At 40.8% G+C, this 15505-nt stretch overlaps 1 pseudogene; it reads left to right on the top strand.

Annotated features, from left to right (window-relative positions):
- The first annotated feature begins 13811 nt into the window (after positions 1–13811).
- Positions 13812–14716, top strand: LOC112299357 (RWD domain-containing protein 4 pseudogene; annotated as a pseudogene).
- The last annotated feature ends 789 nt before the right edge of the window (positions 14717–15505 follow it).

The raw sequence follows: 15505 nt of genomic DNA, 5'->3' as shown, positions 1-15505 counted from the left end.
TTGTGCTGGGCTCGGAGATCCCCAGTCAAAGCCAAGCTATGAACCGAGGCTGGCTGCTGCTAGTGCTGGGCATGGGCCACTTAGCAAGAGGTATGGGGGGGTGGGGACTCACTGAGACCAGCTGTTGCTTGTTTGAGAGAATTTAGGATGTTGTGAAGCATGAGCCAAAACCAGCCATTCATACAGAAAAGCTACCATTAAGAGTTTGGGTGGACCCATAAGTTGGGTGGGGTGTAGCCACAGTAAATCCCCGATGTGGGGTAAACAGTGTTAGCCAGGTTGGTGGAGTCTCAGATATGGCCCCCTGCCTGCTGGCTTTGTATGGGGAGGGTTCAGAAAAGGAACATTGGCCTCTGCTTGCCTTTGTATTTGGGAGAAAACTGTCCCCCAGCTTTCTCCTTGATTCAGACACTTAAGTTCCTCTCCATATGCCCAAATGCCTTTCAAGCTGCTACCCCAGTGCAAGCTCAAAAGGAGTGAGTCTTAATAAGTCCGTGTGCAGGTTCTTTAAGAGGATCTGCTTAGGACTCCAGAAGTTTCTTCCACCGACTCAATCCCTACTGGTTTCTGCAGCCAAAAGTTATGGGGATTTATCTTCCTGGCACTGGAAACCTGGGCTGTGGGGCCTGGTGTGGGGCTGGGACACCTCAGGCCTGAGATATTGCTCCTGAATTTTTATTTACCACATGCAGGTGTGGGACCACCCATTCCATGTTCTTCCCCTCCTACCAGTCTGGATGGATGTGGTTTCTTTAATTCTGTAGTTGTTAGACTTCCATTCAACTCAATTTCTACTGGTTCTGAGTGATGGTTGTTCTGTAGTTTAGTTGTAATTTTGATGTGGTTGTGTGAGGAGGTGAGACATGTTTACCTATGCCTCCATCTTGACTGGAAGTCCATTGATGCTGTTTTGATAACTCTATAGAGAAGTTAGCAAGCATGAGTCCTCATTTATTTATTTAGGTGATTTAGTTAGTTCTTCTCCTGCCAAGTGGGCACATTTATATCGATAGCATCCTTTTCCCCCTTTTGTTTGTAGGAATGTGAGAAGCAAAGTTCCTTTCTTTCTTTCTTTCTTTCTTTCTTTCTTTCTTTCTTTCTTTCTTTTTCCTTCCTTCCTTCCTTCCTTCCTTCCTTCCTTCCTTCCTTCCTTCCTTCCTTCCTTCCTTTTCTTTCTCTTTCTTTTGCCCTCTCTCTCTCTCTCTCTTCACTCATTTATTCATGTATTAATGTTGTCATGGTTGAGATGGTCAGCTGTCCACCAATTTATGCTTCCCATTCAAAGTGGAGCATTTTTCCTGGGAAGTGGTTGTCTGGCCAGGAAACAGATTTCTCAGCCTCCAGCAGCAAAGTGAGCCCATATGACTAACTTTTGCCAATGGAATGTGAGCAGAAGAGATGTGTCCCTTCTGGAAGGAAGGTGGTTAAAACACAGGAATGCTAATGGATGGAGACTTGACTTGGGGTGATAAACACACAGTACAGTGTACAGGTGATGTTTGGTAAATTGTGCACCTGACAGCTGTATAATTTTGTTAACCAGTGTCAGCCCAATAAATTCAATAACAAGAAAAAAAAAGAGAAAAACCTAACAACAATAAGCAAGTGACCCTAAGGCCTCACAGACAGCAGAGCCACATGTGAAGGAGCTTGGGGTCTAGAATCATCCCAGGGAAAGCTGCCCATCAAATATCCACATTTGACTGTTGTTACATGAACAAGAAATACATTTCTATCATCATAAGCTTCTGGAATGAGGGTGTTCAATAGTTAGCCCACTCTAATAAAACACTAGCTCAACTCTCATATCAAATAGAACTAGACTCAAATGCCATTTCCAGTACTTATTAGCTGTGAGATTTCAGGTAATTTCTATTAACCTCTGAATAATAATCTCTCTTTCCTCATTATATAATGTGGCTTAATAATACCACATACAATATTTTTTTTATATGAGAAACTGGCCCTTAGTAAATGCTTCATACATGTTAGTTATTGTTATAATCACATGTTGTTGGGCTCCTCCTTTTTTATTCTAACAGAGTAGCGTTCGCTAATTTAGGGAGTAATAAAAAAGTTGGGGCTCTCTCACTCTGTCCTTCTCTTGTACTCTCCAGGCTGTGGGTCTCTCTTGATGGTCATTGCAATTCTACACAGCGGATGTCTTTTTCTCCAGCCACTCTGTGATAGACAGAATAACATCCCCCAAAGACATCCATGTCCCAATTCCTGGAGCCTATAGATATGTCACTTTACATGATAGAAGGAATTTTGCAGATGTAATTGATTCAAGAACCTATAGATCAGGGAGATCGTTGTGGGCCCAGTGTAATCACAATGGACCTTAAAAGGTAGGATAGGGAGACAGAGAGTCAGAGAAGGAGATATGATGACAGAATAGATGTTGGAGTGATGTGATTGCTGGTTTAAAAGATAAAAAAGACCACGAGCCAATGAATATGGGCAGCCTCTAAAAGCCAGAAAAGGCAAGGAATGGATTCTCCCCTAAGGCTTTAGAAGGTACATGGTCCTACCAAATCCTTAATTTTAGCCCAGCGAGACACTCGTCAGATGATCTCACAGAGCTGTCAGTGGTAAATTTGTATTGTTTGTCATTAAGTTTGTGGTAATTTGTTACAGCAGCAATAGAAAGCTAATAACCACTATCCCTAACATGCAGTGTTACAATGCGCATGTGAAGTTTTTTACTGCAGGAAGAGGGAAAACTGGCAGAAAGGAATCACAGTGCAAGAACAAAGGCAGAGGTGCTGGCTAACATGAACTTTCCCTTGCACCACACAAGGAAAGGTACTTCGAGACTTGGGCTTTCACAGTGGGTGGGGGTGTCATCGCCCTCCAGGAATCTCCTCAAGTCCTGGCCATGTTCTCAATCTGTTTGCGTCATGGATATGTCATTGTCCAACCTTGCTGCAGCCCTGTCACTGAAAGCGGTGAACCTGCCCATAGTAGGTAAGAATGTATCTGCTATTTCCTTTTTTTTTTTTTAATCCTCACCCAAGGACATGCTTATTGATTTCAGAGAGGGGAAGGGAGAGAGAGAGGGAGAGGCAGAGAACATTGATGCAAGGGAGGAACATCGATCTGTTGCCTCTCATATGCACCCCGACTGGGGACTAAACCCACTACCAAGGTATGTGCTCTGACTGGGAATGGAACCTGCGACATTTCGGTTTATGGGCTGACACTCCAACCAACTGAGGCACATTGGCCAGGGATCCTCTTTCCTCATTGGCAGGGCTCTGGCTTTGAACTTGAGCAACAGCAGACCCAATACTTGCAGTGAGAGCCCTGGCATGTTCCTGCCCCTCCCACCTCCAGACCAGCAGCAGCACAAAAGGCCCACACAGGCCAGAACATTTTCTTCATCCCAAAAGTAGTCATTAAGTAGTCACTCCCCATTTGCCCCTCACCCAGGCTCTGGCGACCGCCATCTGCTGGCTGTCTTTATGGATTTACTTATTCTGGACATTTCATATAAATGGAATAATATAAAAATGGCCTTCTGTGTTTGGCTTTTTTCCCTTAGCATAATGTTTTCAAGGGTATCCACATTGCAGAATGTATCAGTACTTCAGTTCTTTTCATACCTGAATGATATTCCATTGTATGGCTAAACATTGTATTTATCCATTTACCTATCAGTGGATACTTGGGTTGTTTTCCCCTTTTGGCTGTTGTGAATAATGCCTAGGAGCTTTGTGATGCCATGGACATTTCTGTATGAGTATTTGTTTGAATGACTCACTTCTGCATGGACTTGTGTTGTCATATTTCTTGAGTATATACATTCCTAGGAGTGCAATTACTGACTGGGTCACCCTGGCATTTGATAGCTGCTTATTTTGTTGTCAAAGATGAATGTCTCTAGTTCCACTAAATTATCTAGGATCTTCTCTAGGTAGAAGGTGTTTGTGAGAGGTGCTGATTCCACCATCACATTGCTATTATCAAGCAAGTTATCCCATCATCTTCACGGCTGAAACATCAGGTGTGCTAAATCAGTGGTTACCAGAAGTGAGGGCTATAGGCTGCATCAGAACCCAAGACACCTTCCATCAACTTCTGCTTCATTAAATGGCTTACTTATGTGTTCATTCCTTAACTCTCTCAATGACTATGTGAGTTTTACAAGGCAGGGGTCTGTTATGTTTTGTTTACTTGCGTGTTCCTAATGCTTACAACAGTGCCTGGAACATTTATATGGTGAGTGAACTCATGAACATTTGGAAGGTCTCACCTGCTATGTTCTCTGATTCCATGTCCTGTCTCTCCTTGATCGCCCAATATCCTAGTAGCTGGGCCTCATATCCAGATAGAGGGTATCAGGTTCATATCCATGAACTCTTAAATGGCATCTTTGTGTTCATTTTTCCTTTCAAGACTCAAAAATATTCCAGAAACATCCAGAGTAGATCTTCTTTCCTCACTTTAAAGATGATGAAAATGATAATCAGAGGCATTAATTTGTGCCAAATAACTCAGGTGGTGACATAGGAATGTAAGAGTGATATATTAGTTACCAAGGAATACCGTAACAAATTACCAAAAACTCGGTGGGTTAAAACAACAGAAATTTATTCTTTATTCTAGAGGCCAAAGTCTGAAATTATAGTGTCAACAGGGTCCTACTCTCTCTGAGGCTCTAGGGGAGAATCCTTCCGTGCCTATTCCAGCTTCTGGTGGCTCCAAACTTCCTTGGCTGTGGTGGCATAGCTCAGGTCACAGCCTCTGTCTTCACGTGGTCTTCTCCCCTGTGTCTCTTTGCGTCTGCTTCTGTCTCTTTTAAGGACACTTATCATTGGATTTAGAGCCCACCATAATCCAGGATGATTTCATCTCGAGATCCTAAATTTAATTCTGCAAAGACCTTATTCCAAACAGGGTCACACTCTGAGGTTCGGGTGGAAACATCTCTTGGAGGCCACCATTTAGCACATTAAAGGTGGGCACCCCAGGGAAAATGTCTCCTGATTGAGCTCTTTTTCCTTGGGCCCCGATCTGTACTCCAAGGTGTGTCCACGTAGCACTGGTTCCATAGATGGTCGCAGGAATAAGAAGGTTATAGGCAGATGAGTTGGGGAACTCTGAGTTAAACAAAGCTAGGCAGGAATTTTGCTATAGGACTTCTCGGACTCTTTAATGTGCATTGTGAATCTGTCTTCATGAGAGGAAAAATTATGGCACATTCCTTATTTCCTCTGCTCTGAAAATCCTTTTTATTTTTATTAAAAGTTTTAAATTGATTTTAGAGAGAGAGGAAAGGAGAGAAACACTGACTTGTTTTTCCACTTATTTATTCATTCATTGGTTGATTCTTATAGGTGCCACATGGACAAAACCAAGGGGGAGGGTGGAAGCAGGGGAGGGAGGTGGGTTTGGCTAGGGTGGGGTAGAGGGTGGGGAGAAAATGCAGACAACTGTAATTGAACAACAATAAAATAATTTAAAAAATAAAAATAAAAAAGGTTTTAAGTTGATTTTAGAGAGAGAGGAAAGGAGAGAGAGAAACACTGATTTGTTTTTCCACTTATTTATTCATTCATTGGTTGATTCTTATATGTGCCCTGACTAGGGATCAAACCTGCAACCTTGGTATATTGAGATAATGCTCTAACCAATTGAGCTACCCAGCCAGGGCCCTAGAAATCCTTTATTTAAAAAAAGTTCAATGGAAAACAATGGAGCTCTCACAGGGTGAGGCTGCCGGAAATATACATGGGAAGTGTTGCTCCCCTCTTTCTCCTCCTTTTCTCAGAGGGTGGGGGGTGGGAATTCATTCCTAGGAGATGTTCCATCAGACATGGTTCAAATCACCCTAGAGAGGCTAAGTCAATTGGCATGGAAAAGATTGAAAGAAAACTCCACCAACTGCCTAAATATCCCATACGATTGTCACAGTGATCATGCATCCCCTAGTAGACCATATTGGAAGTGTCGAGATATTTGCTGGGATCATGTCCCATTAGGAATTGATTGCCTAGTGCGCCTGGGCCTATTCTCATTAGAGAGACAGATATTCATAGAGTTTTAGTGCTGCAAGAGGGTCTTAGAAATATCTCTTCAAACCCAATAATTTTACAGATAAGGAAACAGAGGCCCAGAGAGACAAAATAGTACAGAATAAAGTCTTCTCAGAGTCACACAATTAGTGGTAGAGCTGATCCTGGGATCTACATCACCTGGATTTCAAGTCCAAGGCTCACTCTTCTACCCAAGACTTCTTTTTAAATGTCATTTTAGAAGGAAAAATTTTTACATTGATGATTCACTAGAAATTCAAAGATATTAGGGATTTCCTTATAACTAAACGTTTTGCCAAAAGTCATTTTGCCTAAACTATTGATTTTGGAAAATATTTCTGACACCTACTAATCCACTTTGCTGTCTTCACTTAAGTGGAGTTCATAGATAAAATTTATTTTTCTTTAATTATGCACAGTTTTACAAAGGGCTAGCTCAATTGTCTGACCATCAGCCACCATCTCATGTCTGACAATGGATTAAGTGTATATACAAACTGTATAGGAAAGAGATTAGCAATGTTTATAAAAGATGTCAAACCTTCTCTGATTTTCTTCTGACATTTTAAGTATGCGTGGGGAATACTATGAATAAGAATGAGGCAACTGAAGGTTTAGAAGTATCAGGAAAGGTAGTCTGATCGAAGCAATTGGTTCTCTTTGAATAAAAATGGTTCCATGTGCCCTTTATGGCATTTGTGCAATAATTTAGCCAACATTTACAATAGGGTGCTGGGCTGAATGTTCAGTGACCTTGTGAGATGCCCTAGAAATAACTGGTTTTTAAAAATAAATTCTGTATATGAGGTAGTTAAATAGCCACTGGGTAGGATTTTTGTAGATTTTAATAAGCTGTAAGTGATGTTTTAGAAGCTGCTGTCAGATAGGGACTTTGGTGCCTTTTTTTCATTAGGAAAGCGTAATTCTCGTAAAGGTCAAAGGCAAGCGAGTGAATGAATAGCTTTCCCTGGATGCAGCTGGGAAAAGCCGGGTTGAGCAGAACACTTTTGCCCACCAGGGGTCTTGGAAGGTAAGACTGAGATGCAATTTAGAGGCAAATAGCTGACAATCTTTAATCCCTACAGTAGGGAGGTCATTTTACTGCTGCAGGCCTCTGAAAATCAGGACCAGGGTCCATAATTTCAGGTGGTAATTAATTGTTTTGTGGATCCTCTCCAGAACAAGGAGGGACCTCTGATTATAGCAACTTTTTGTCTGAAAGGCAAACAGTGGTGAACTGGGCTAGGGAAGGCTTAAGGTGGCCCAGAGCTACAGAGGTGCCCACTGACCTTCAGGATACACCACACACGGAGGGTCCGCACATAGCATATACCAGGGCCTGCGTCCACATCCCCTCTGCTGCCTCGGGCCACGTGTGACCGTCTGACTCTCAAACCATCTCCATTTTCCTCTCCTGACTCCTGTGATTTGTTTCTTTCTCCAAAAGCAGGACATGGCAGGGAAACAACACACTAATTAAGTGGTCTGTGTCCTTGGATTAAAGGAACTGAGGGTTTACTTTTTGTCTGTCTCAGGGCCTTTTATTTTAGATTTTATTATTTATCTGTAGAGAGAGGGGAAGGAAAGGAGAAAGAGAGGGATACATCAATGTGTGTTTGCCTCTTGAGTGCCCCGAACTGGGGACCTGGCCTGCAACCCAGGCCTGTGCCCTGACTGGTATCACAGGGTCGTTGACCTTTCTGTCTATTATGTTCTTCCACCTGGTCTCAGCACGAATGTCTCTTCCTTAGAGCGACCCCCCTCCTCCCGACCCCTTAGACGTCCCATAGCGCTTCCTGGCATTCCCTCTTTATCTCATTACCTTGATCCATTCTCTTCAGGCTGTGATCTCTAACTGGAATAATCTTGGTTATATATTTTCTTATGTGTGGTTGGCTCTGACTTTTTCTGCCAGACTGGCAGGCAGAGATGCCATATCCCCAGTGCACTCAGTGTAACCTATCACAGATTCACGAGGATAGGTGTCTATTTACCCCAGGTTAAGAATTCCTGTACTAGAATCTATCACTTAACCTTGGTTCACCATTTTAACTCTAGCACATGATACATAGTAAGTACTCTTTACATATTTATAGAAGGAAGGAAGGAACAAAGGAGGGAAGGGGCATTCTTTGTGTCTGACACTGTTCTCAGAACAAGCTTGCTGAGTGAATAAATGAATGAATGAATGGATCCTACAGGCAGGGCAGTGAGCTAGTCATTAATAAATGAGAGTAGTCCCTTCCTCCACCAGTTGTAATAGTGATTGTATGCATATCTTGGGTGAAGTCCTAAACCAATTGAGTGACGGCCCCATAGCTAACCCAGAATGCATACTTGAATGATGAAATGCCTCTTTGGCTGAAAGAGACAACCCCCACACTGTAACTTACCAGGTATGATGGGTCAATGCTTTGAGACCACTATCAGACCAGGTTTCTCCTTGGGCTGCCTTGGGCTCCCTTTCTCATCAGCAAGATCAGAGCTTTTGTGGGCTATTGCCCTTTCCCATGGTAGCACCTCTCAGTTGGAACCACCTCACCATCACCACCTGCCCTCGGTAAATCAGAATTGTACATGAGACATCCCAGGGCAGGACCCTTTTCTGCTCCGTGGGAAGACAAGGCCTGTGGGACAGCAGGTTCACTAAGAATCTGGCTCTATCATCTGACAGATTATTTCAGGCTCTCATGAATACCAACTGGAGAGATCAGCACTAAGTGGATTATTTCTTTCATGGTGCCTTATAAATCTGCAGTCATTGACAGGACTTAAATGAAAACTCAGTGCTAGTAGAGACAAAATCTAATTCATTATTCAAGGCTTCAAAAAAATTCCTAATATGTCAGCAATGCAGATGCCAACATGCATCTCTTCGTAGCAGACACTTAAAATTTTGGAATGCTTTCTAAGACATTTAAGGATAAATGAATATTCATGAAAGTGCTATAAAAATGGATCTATTTTTGAATAGGGGAAAGATAAATAGATTGGGAAAATAAGCACCAACTAAATGTGGCTGTGAGAACTGGGTGCTATGCATGGGCCTGCTTTACTGTAATTGCACAGAGGGATCCATCTCTCTATGTTATCATGCAGATCAAATAGTAAACACGCTCTGGCATTCCCCCACCACCTTACCCACAAACTGATTGACTTGCTTAACATGATTCAAGGTGGGAACTAATTAAACCTTTCTTGGAACACATCACCCTACAAGGAATGGTTTGGGGCCAGACAAGCTTGTCCATCCATATAATCATCTAATTATCTTTCCTCTCTTTAGGTTTGTGAGATAAGTGCTTTACCAGATAAGATAGTTGAGGTAATGGAATAAGGATTAAGTGATGGAAGAAAATGATTTTTCCTCTTCTTGAACTCCATAAAATCCCCAGCCTATTCTGCAACTGTGGCACTCAGTCGCCTTGTGGATTCAGGGTTCTCTAATTGCTTCTTTGCCTTCATAGAGGGTCAGTGGCCTCCTGTGCAATGAGTTCTCTAAATCTGTGGTTTTCCATTTCGGTTGCCCATTAGAATCACCTGGGAGTGATACTTTTTTTAAGCACACGTGCCAGGCCCCACTCCAGAAGTTTATAAAAGCTTCCCAGGTGATTGCATTGAACAGCAAGGGTTTAGAACCACTGCCATAAATCCCTACCAACTGCTCTGGGTGACTTTTGTTAAGATCTCTATAGATGGTTCTCAGTCCACTCTCCTTGTTCAAGAGATTAGCAGCTGTTCAAACCAGATGAGTATTTCTTTTTGATGTACTCAGATCAAACTTTTGAGAGACAAAGTGAGCCTAAGTCTCCATATTTGAGTCCAGAAAGCAGTGCTCATGGGCTAATTCTTTTTCTAATGTTTATTTTGTTTATTATATATTATTTTAATGTGAAAAGCATATAACCACAGTATACCATTTTTAGAAGAAAGGAAAAAAATCATTTACATCACTCAAACTCAACCACTGTTAAAATTTTACTATATTACGTCTGTCTTTTATATGCATTAAAAAATTTTTTTAAAGTACAATATGGCACTTTAATCACTTTGTAACATTTACACTTAAGAAAAATGTTTATTCTTTAATTGTATAAACAATTCTCATATAATAATAGGCTTGGGGTTAATTTTTTTTCACAGTGACAATATATTTTTTATTATTTTGGCTGCTGAAAAGCAAAAAACTACATCTGCACCCAGTGCAGTAGCTTCTAATACTCTAGGTTTCTTTTCTGCATAACTACTACTTTTCTTTTACCCTTTATTATATCTTTTTTCTTTTTTTATTCTTTTTTTATTTATCAATTACAATTGACATTCAATATTATTTTACTTAGTTTCAAGTGAACAGCATAGTGGTTACACAGTTATATAATTTACAAAGTGATCCTCTCATAATTCTAGTACCCACCTGGCACCATACATAGTTATTACAATATTATTGACTATATTCCTTATGCTGTACTTTATATCCCCATGACTATTTTGTAATTATTGATTTGTACTTCTCAATTCCTTCACTTTTTCATCCGATCCCCACCCCCCCTGCCATCTGGCAACCCTCAGTTTGTTCTCTGTATCTATGAGTCTATTTCTGTTTTGTTTATCTTGTTCTTTGGATTCCACATATAAGTGAAATCATGTGGTATTTGTCTTTCTCTGACTATTTCACTTAGCATGATACAATCTAGGCCCATCCATGTTGTCGCAGAAGGTAAGGTTTTACTCTTTTTTTATGGCCAAGTAATATCCCATTGTATATATTAGTGATTTTCAACTGGTGTGCTGCAAGAATTTTTAAAACATACAGTACCTGTCTATTTAGTCAGGAGCACTGAACTCCCTTAGATTGTAAAAAAAAAAAAAAAAAAGTGACAGCAGCCAACACAACAATAGCTGTCCATTGTAAATGAATCAAAATTATACGTATTTTTTGTCAGATTGGCAAAAAATTTATTTTTTGGTGTGCTGCAGAATTTCAGTTATTAGTTTGTGTGTGCCATGAGGTGAAAAAGGTTGAAAATCGCTGGTATATATGTACACATCTTTATCCACTCATCTGTTACACAAATGGGATTATATCAAACTGAAAAGTTTTTGCACTGACAAAGGAAGCCATCAACAAAAAGACACTCTATTGAGTGGGAGAAGATACTCGCCAGTGATGCATCTGATAAGGAGTTAATATTCAAAATTTATGGACTAATTCTAAGAGATTTTAAAATTCTAGCTCGCAGCAATGATGAGGATATTTTGTAATTTATTGGATTGTAATCTGATTACTTAGTTAATGACAGATTACAAGGCCTATGTTGTTTTCCCAAAAGATTTCAGCAATTCAGTCTCCTCCACCCTCCCTAGTCTTGTCCTGACTGTGCCTCATACCCTACCTTCCACCACACAGGGCAAGCACCCTGTTCTCTGAAGAAGTCCTGAACGTTTCTACCCCTTTTACTGGCTCCCATAGCTCCTCCTACATGCGATGCCTTTCTGTTCATCTCTATCGCTTGAAATATTACTCATCCTTAAAGACCCAACTCAAATACTACCCATGAAGGTCTTTCTCCTGCCAATACCTGAATCGGCATCTTTGCCAATGTGTTTTTACACCACTTTATAGTCCTACTTTAGTCTTTTCCAAATTCTTATATAATCCGTCCCAATAGTTAGCTCAAAAAATTTTACAGATCGAGCAAACCCTATAACAACCTCATTTTAACCCCCTCATTTGGGCAGCATTGAGATTTATGTTAAGATTATAGTCTATGTATCTTTCTCCCAGCTGAGTGCAGTGACTTCAATAGTCAAAGCCCAGTTTCTTTCCTACAATAACTATTTGTGGAATTAAAAAAAAAATGCTTTAGTATTCTCTAGCACAGTCTAAGGTTCACAGTGGCTTATTTAATAGGCATCTGGCTGTGTCCAATCCATTTGTTCAGATAGCTCACAACTGACCGTTAATTCTTGGTAAGAAGACTGACATCTAACCCAGCGGTTCTTAGCTAGCCAGTCCACTCCTGAGAGGGCTTTGAGCATATGTGGTGATCGCAGAGACTCAGAAATGTTAGATGCTTTGCAATGTGTAGGAGAGCCCTTATAAAAAGAGTTGTGACTTTCAAAATACCATTTATTCCCCACCCTCACCCGCATTGTGACAGATTCTAACCAATTCACATTACAAAATACTTCAACAACAACAACAACAATTTGGTTTAGAGAAGAGAGGGAAGCTCCTAAAACTCACTCGGAAATCACATGCAGTATGTGCTAGGCGCATTACCAGATAGGCAAAGCTGACTAAGTTAGATGTTACCTGGTTGGTGAAACAGGAATTTTCATGTTCTGTAGGTGAGAATGTAACATGATGTAACCTTTTTGAGGACTACAATACTTACAAATATTTAAAATGCACATTCCTTTTGACCTAGCAATTTCACTGTAGAAATTTCTCCTGTGGATATGTTTATACAAAGACTCAAAGTTGCATGAGCAGGAATGTTCATTACAACATTGGCTGACATCACAAAAAGTGAAAACAACCTATATGTCCATCAACAGAAGTATGGTTAAATAAGCATTGGGTGCATTCATATCGCAGATGTGACCTTATGGAACAAGTGCCAAGACATATTAGGTAGAAAAAAGTGAAACTTGGTATGCATGATATGACCCATTTTTCTTTAGAGTATATAAATTCCACGTGTATACACACAGGTAATTGTTCCTTGGTTCTGGTATGAACAAATTTCAGTTACCATGGGTTACATAACACCAGTCCCACATCAACATGGGTCCAATTTGAGTTACTACAGAGTAGTAATTGTGAGTCATTGGATAAGGCACAAACCTCACTGCGGCCTCTTCAGTCCACAGATCACTACGTAAGGAATAGATGCACACCGTGATCGCTGACTCCTCACTGAGACTTCTCTCTTCACTGCCTGGTGGTGATCCGTCACTGCACATTTGTTAGTCAGTTCACAGACAGACAGCTAAGCAAGCAGTTCTTTGCCTCTTAGCGTCCCAGTGATAGATCTACATTGCATTTTGCAAAAATGAGTGATCCAATGAGGGAATTAGGAGCAGCAAAGAAAAGATGAGTGGCAACCACTGGGAGGCAAATTTGAATGGCACTAAAAGGAGAGAGAAGACATAGCTGAGCGCGGGAATGTGGAGTTGACACTGCCACCATGGAGGAGACGAGATCTGCAGCGGGGGCCACTCACCAACATCAGCAACAGGCTGTGAGAAAAAAGGTGGTGTCTTAGAGGAAGTGACACCAGAAAAATAATTCACATGAAAGAACTCTTCAAATTATTTCATGATACTGAAAGCATCAGGGATAAAATGTTGTCAACCAATCCAAATTTACAAAGATGCCAATTTGACAAGGCATAGAAAAGATACTTTCTTAATATCATAAGTTATATGACAAAAAGAGGGAAAGCATTCTTACTACATTTTTTACAAAGAAATATAATATTAATACTTTAATTCTCAATGTTTCTAAATAAACAGTAGTTTTACTATTTTTGTTTTCCCCTACCTTAATAAACCTCCATAAGAGAGTTTTTAATATTTTAACAAAAAATGTCCAACAGTTGTAATTTTTCTCAGTTTTAAGATGACTTTGTGCACTGGCCTGGCGGCACAGTTGTTTGGAGCATCCCCCCCCCCCCCCGCCCCCCACCAAAAAGGTGGCAGTTGGATCCCCTGTTGGGCCCGAACCCAAGGCAACCAAGCTATGTTTCGCTCTCTTTTTCTCTCTCTCCCCCTTCCTTTCTCTCTAAAATTAAAAATAGATGGTGCCCTGCCCCCTCCCTGCCCACAGCAGCCCTTCAGCAGCCAGCATGGCGCTGACCTAGGGCCAGGGGTGTGCGCGACTGTCGTCTGTGGAGCGAAGGGCGTGCCTCCTGCAGCCGCAGGTCGACAGCGCAGAACCCAGACCCCAGTGCCTTGGGGCTACTGCTCACCCTTTCTGGTCCCCGTCGCCACCACCTGCCCTCTGCAGGAGAGGCGCCCCGCGACCCTAGATGAGTGCCAACAAGGACCGGGAGATGGAAGTGGAAGCATGACGACGTTCTATGTATGAAGGAGATGAAAGTTTCCAGGAATTAAGTGGTTTCATTTCAGTATAGGATAGGTGAAAGTGGTGATCCCAAAGCCTTCTTAAAAGAGATTTCCTGGGCAGCGACATCCCCAGACAACACCAATTATATCAATGAACGCTTTTTAAAACAACGCCGTAGCCTCAGCGGTAAAGCAGCCCATATTAGCGAAGTTACAGGGAGCAGTGGAAGTCAGTCTCAGCACCGCTACGACCTAAACCTTGTTCGAATATGCCAAGGCCATAAAGAGCAGTTCATGGAGAACCAGCATCCCGTTACTTCTACGACATCCATAGACAATACCATCTTAGTCGAAACTCCTAATATAGCCTCATCAAGGAAGAAAAAAGACAAAAGAGAACAACTTTTAAAAGCCTAGAAATGTAAGCTGGCAGATAAAACAGATTACAAAGGAAAACTTCCTTGAGGATGGAACTGGGTTGATGTGGTGAAGCATTTAAGCAAAACTGGAGCTAAAGATGAAGAATAGTGCTTGCAATTGAAACAAGGGAACAGCATCCTTCAAAAAGTAACTTGGGTTCAAAATCTTTTGTGTCTTTGGATTAAAGCCATCTCAATACCTTTTCTGATATTGAGGTGGCTTTTTATAAAACAACATTTTTGTATGTTTCTTACATAAAAATGTTTTAACCTGAAAGTTAATGAAGAGATTTGGTTGTATTATATTATTTTCACAAACTTGCCTTAATAAAAGGTGAAAAAGTTTAGTATACTTTGGAAGCCTTTTGAGCCTTGTCAAAGGACAAATACGGAGGAGGATAATAAGTAATTAGTGTTAATTTATATCATCTTATTCTAGTGGATGTGATCGTTTTTTTTTTTTTTTAAAGAAGTATGTAGCCATTTCAAAATCTCCTGTCCCAGGGGAATAGAATATGAATGAACAATTATTCCACAGCATGGTCCATACTAACAGGCCTTTCATCTTTAAAAGGTGTTAATCTCTTCTTTCTCTTAATTACTGAGGCATAAATTGCTTCAGAGAAATTTGACTACTGGTATTTGAGCTTTACACATACTGTTCTTGTAGTTTCTTTCTACTTTCAAGGGTAAACAGCTTCTCTTAAATAAGCAAATATTTGTTTATGGCTTTGGTTTGGTTCACAAATGTTTGATCACTAAAGCTTCCCATGGCTCAAGTGGAGTAGGAGAATGGAAAAGCAAATCTGCTGAGTACACTAGAAGACATCTGAACAGAAGTGCTGGTTCCTACTGAAAACATTTCTCTTCACGCAAATACCAAGATGGTAGTAAAAGATGCCTTAATATTTAATTTCTTGTATTGTTGGAGACAATGGTTTTAATACATTTCTATTTATTTGCAAAAAATAA

This window comes from Desmodus rotundus, chromosome 1 (genome assembly GCF_022682495.2).
Source record: "Desmodus rotundus isolate HL8 chromosome 1, HLdesRot8A.1, whole genome shotgun sequence".
NCBI lineage: Eukaryota > Metazoa > Chordata > Mammalia > Chiroptera > Phyllostomidae > Desmodus > Desmodus rotundus.
The sequence above is the reverse complement of the archived record's forward strand: the minus strand, read 5'-3'. Positions and strand labels throughout refer to the sequence as shown.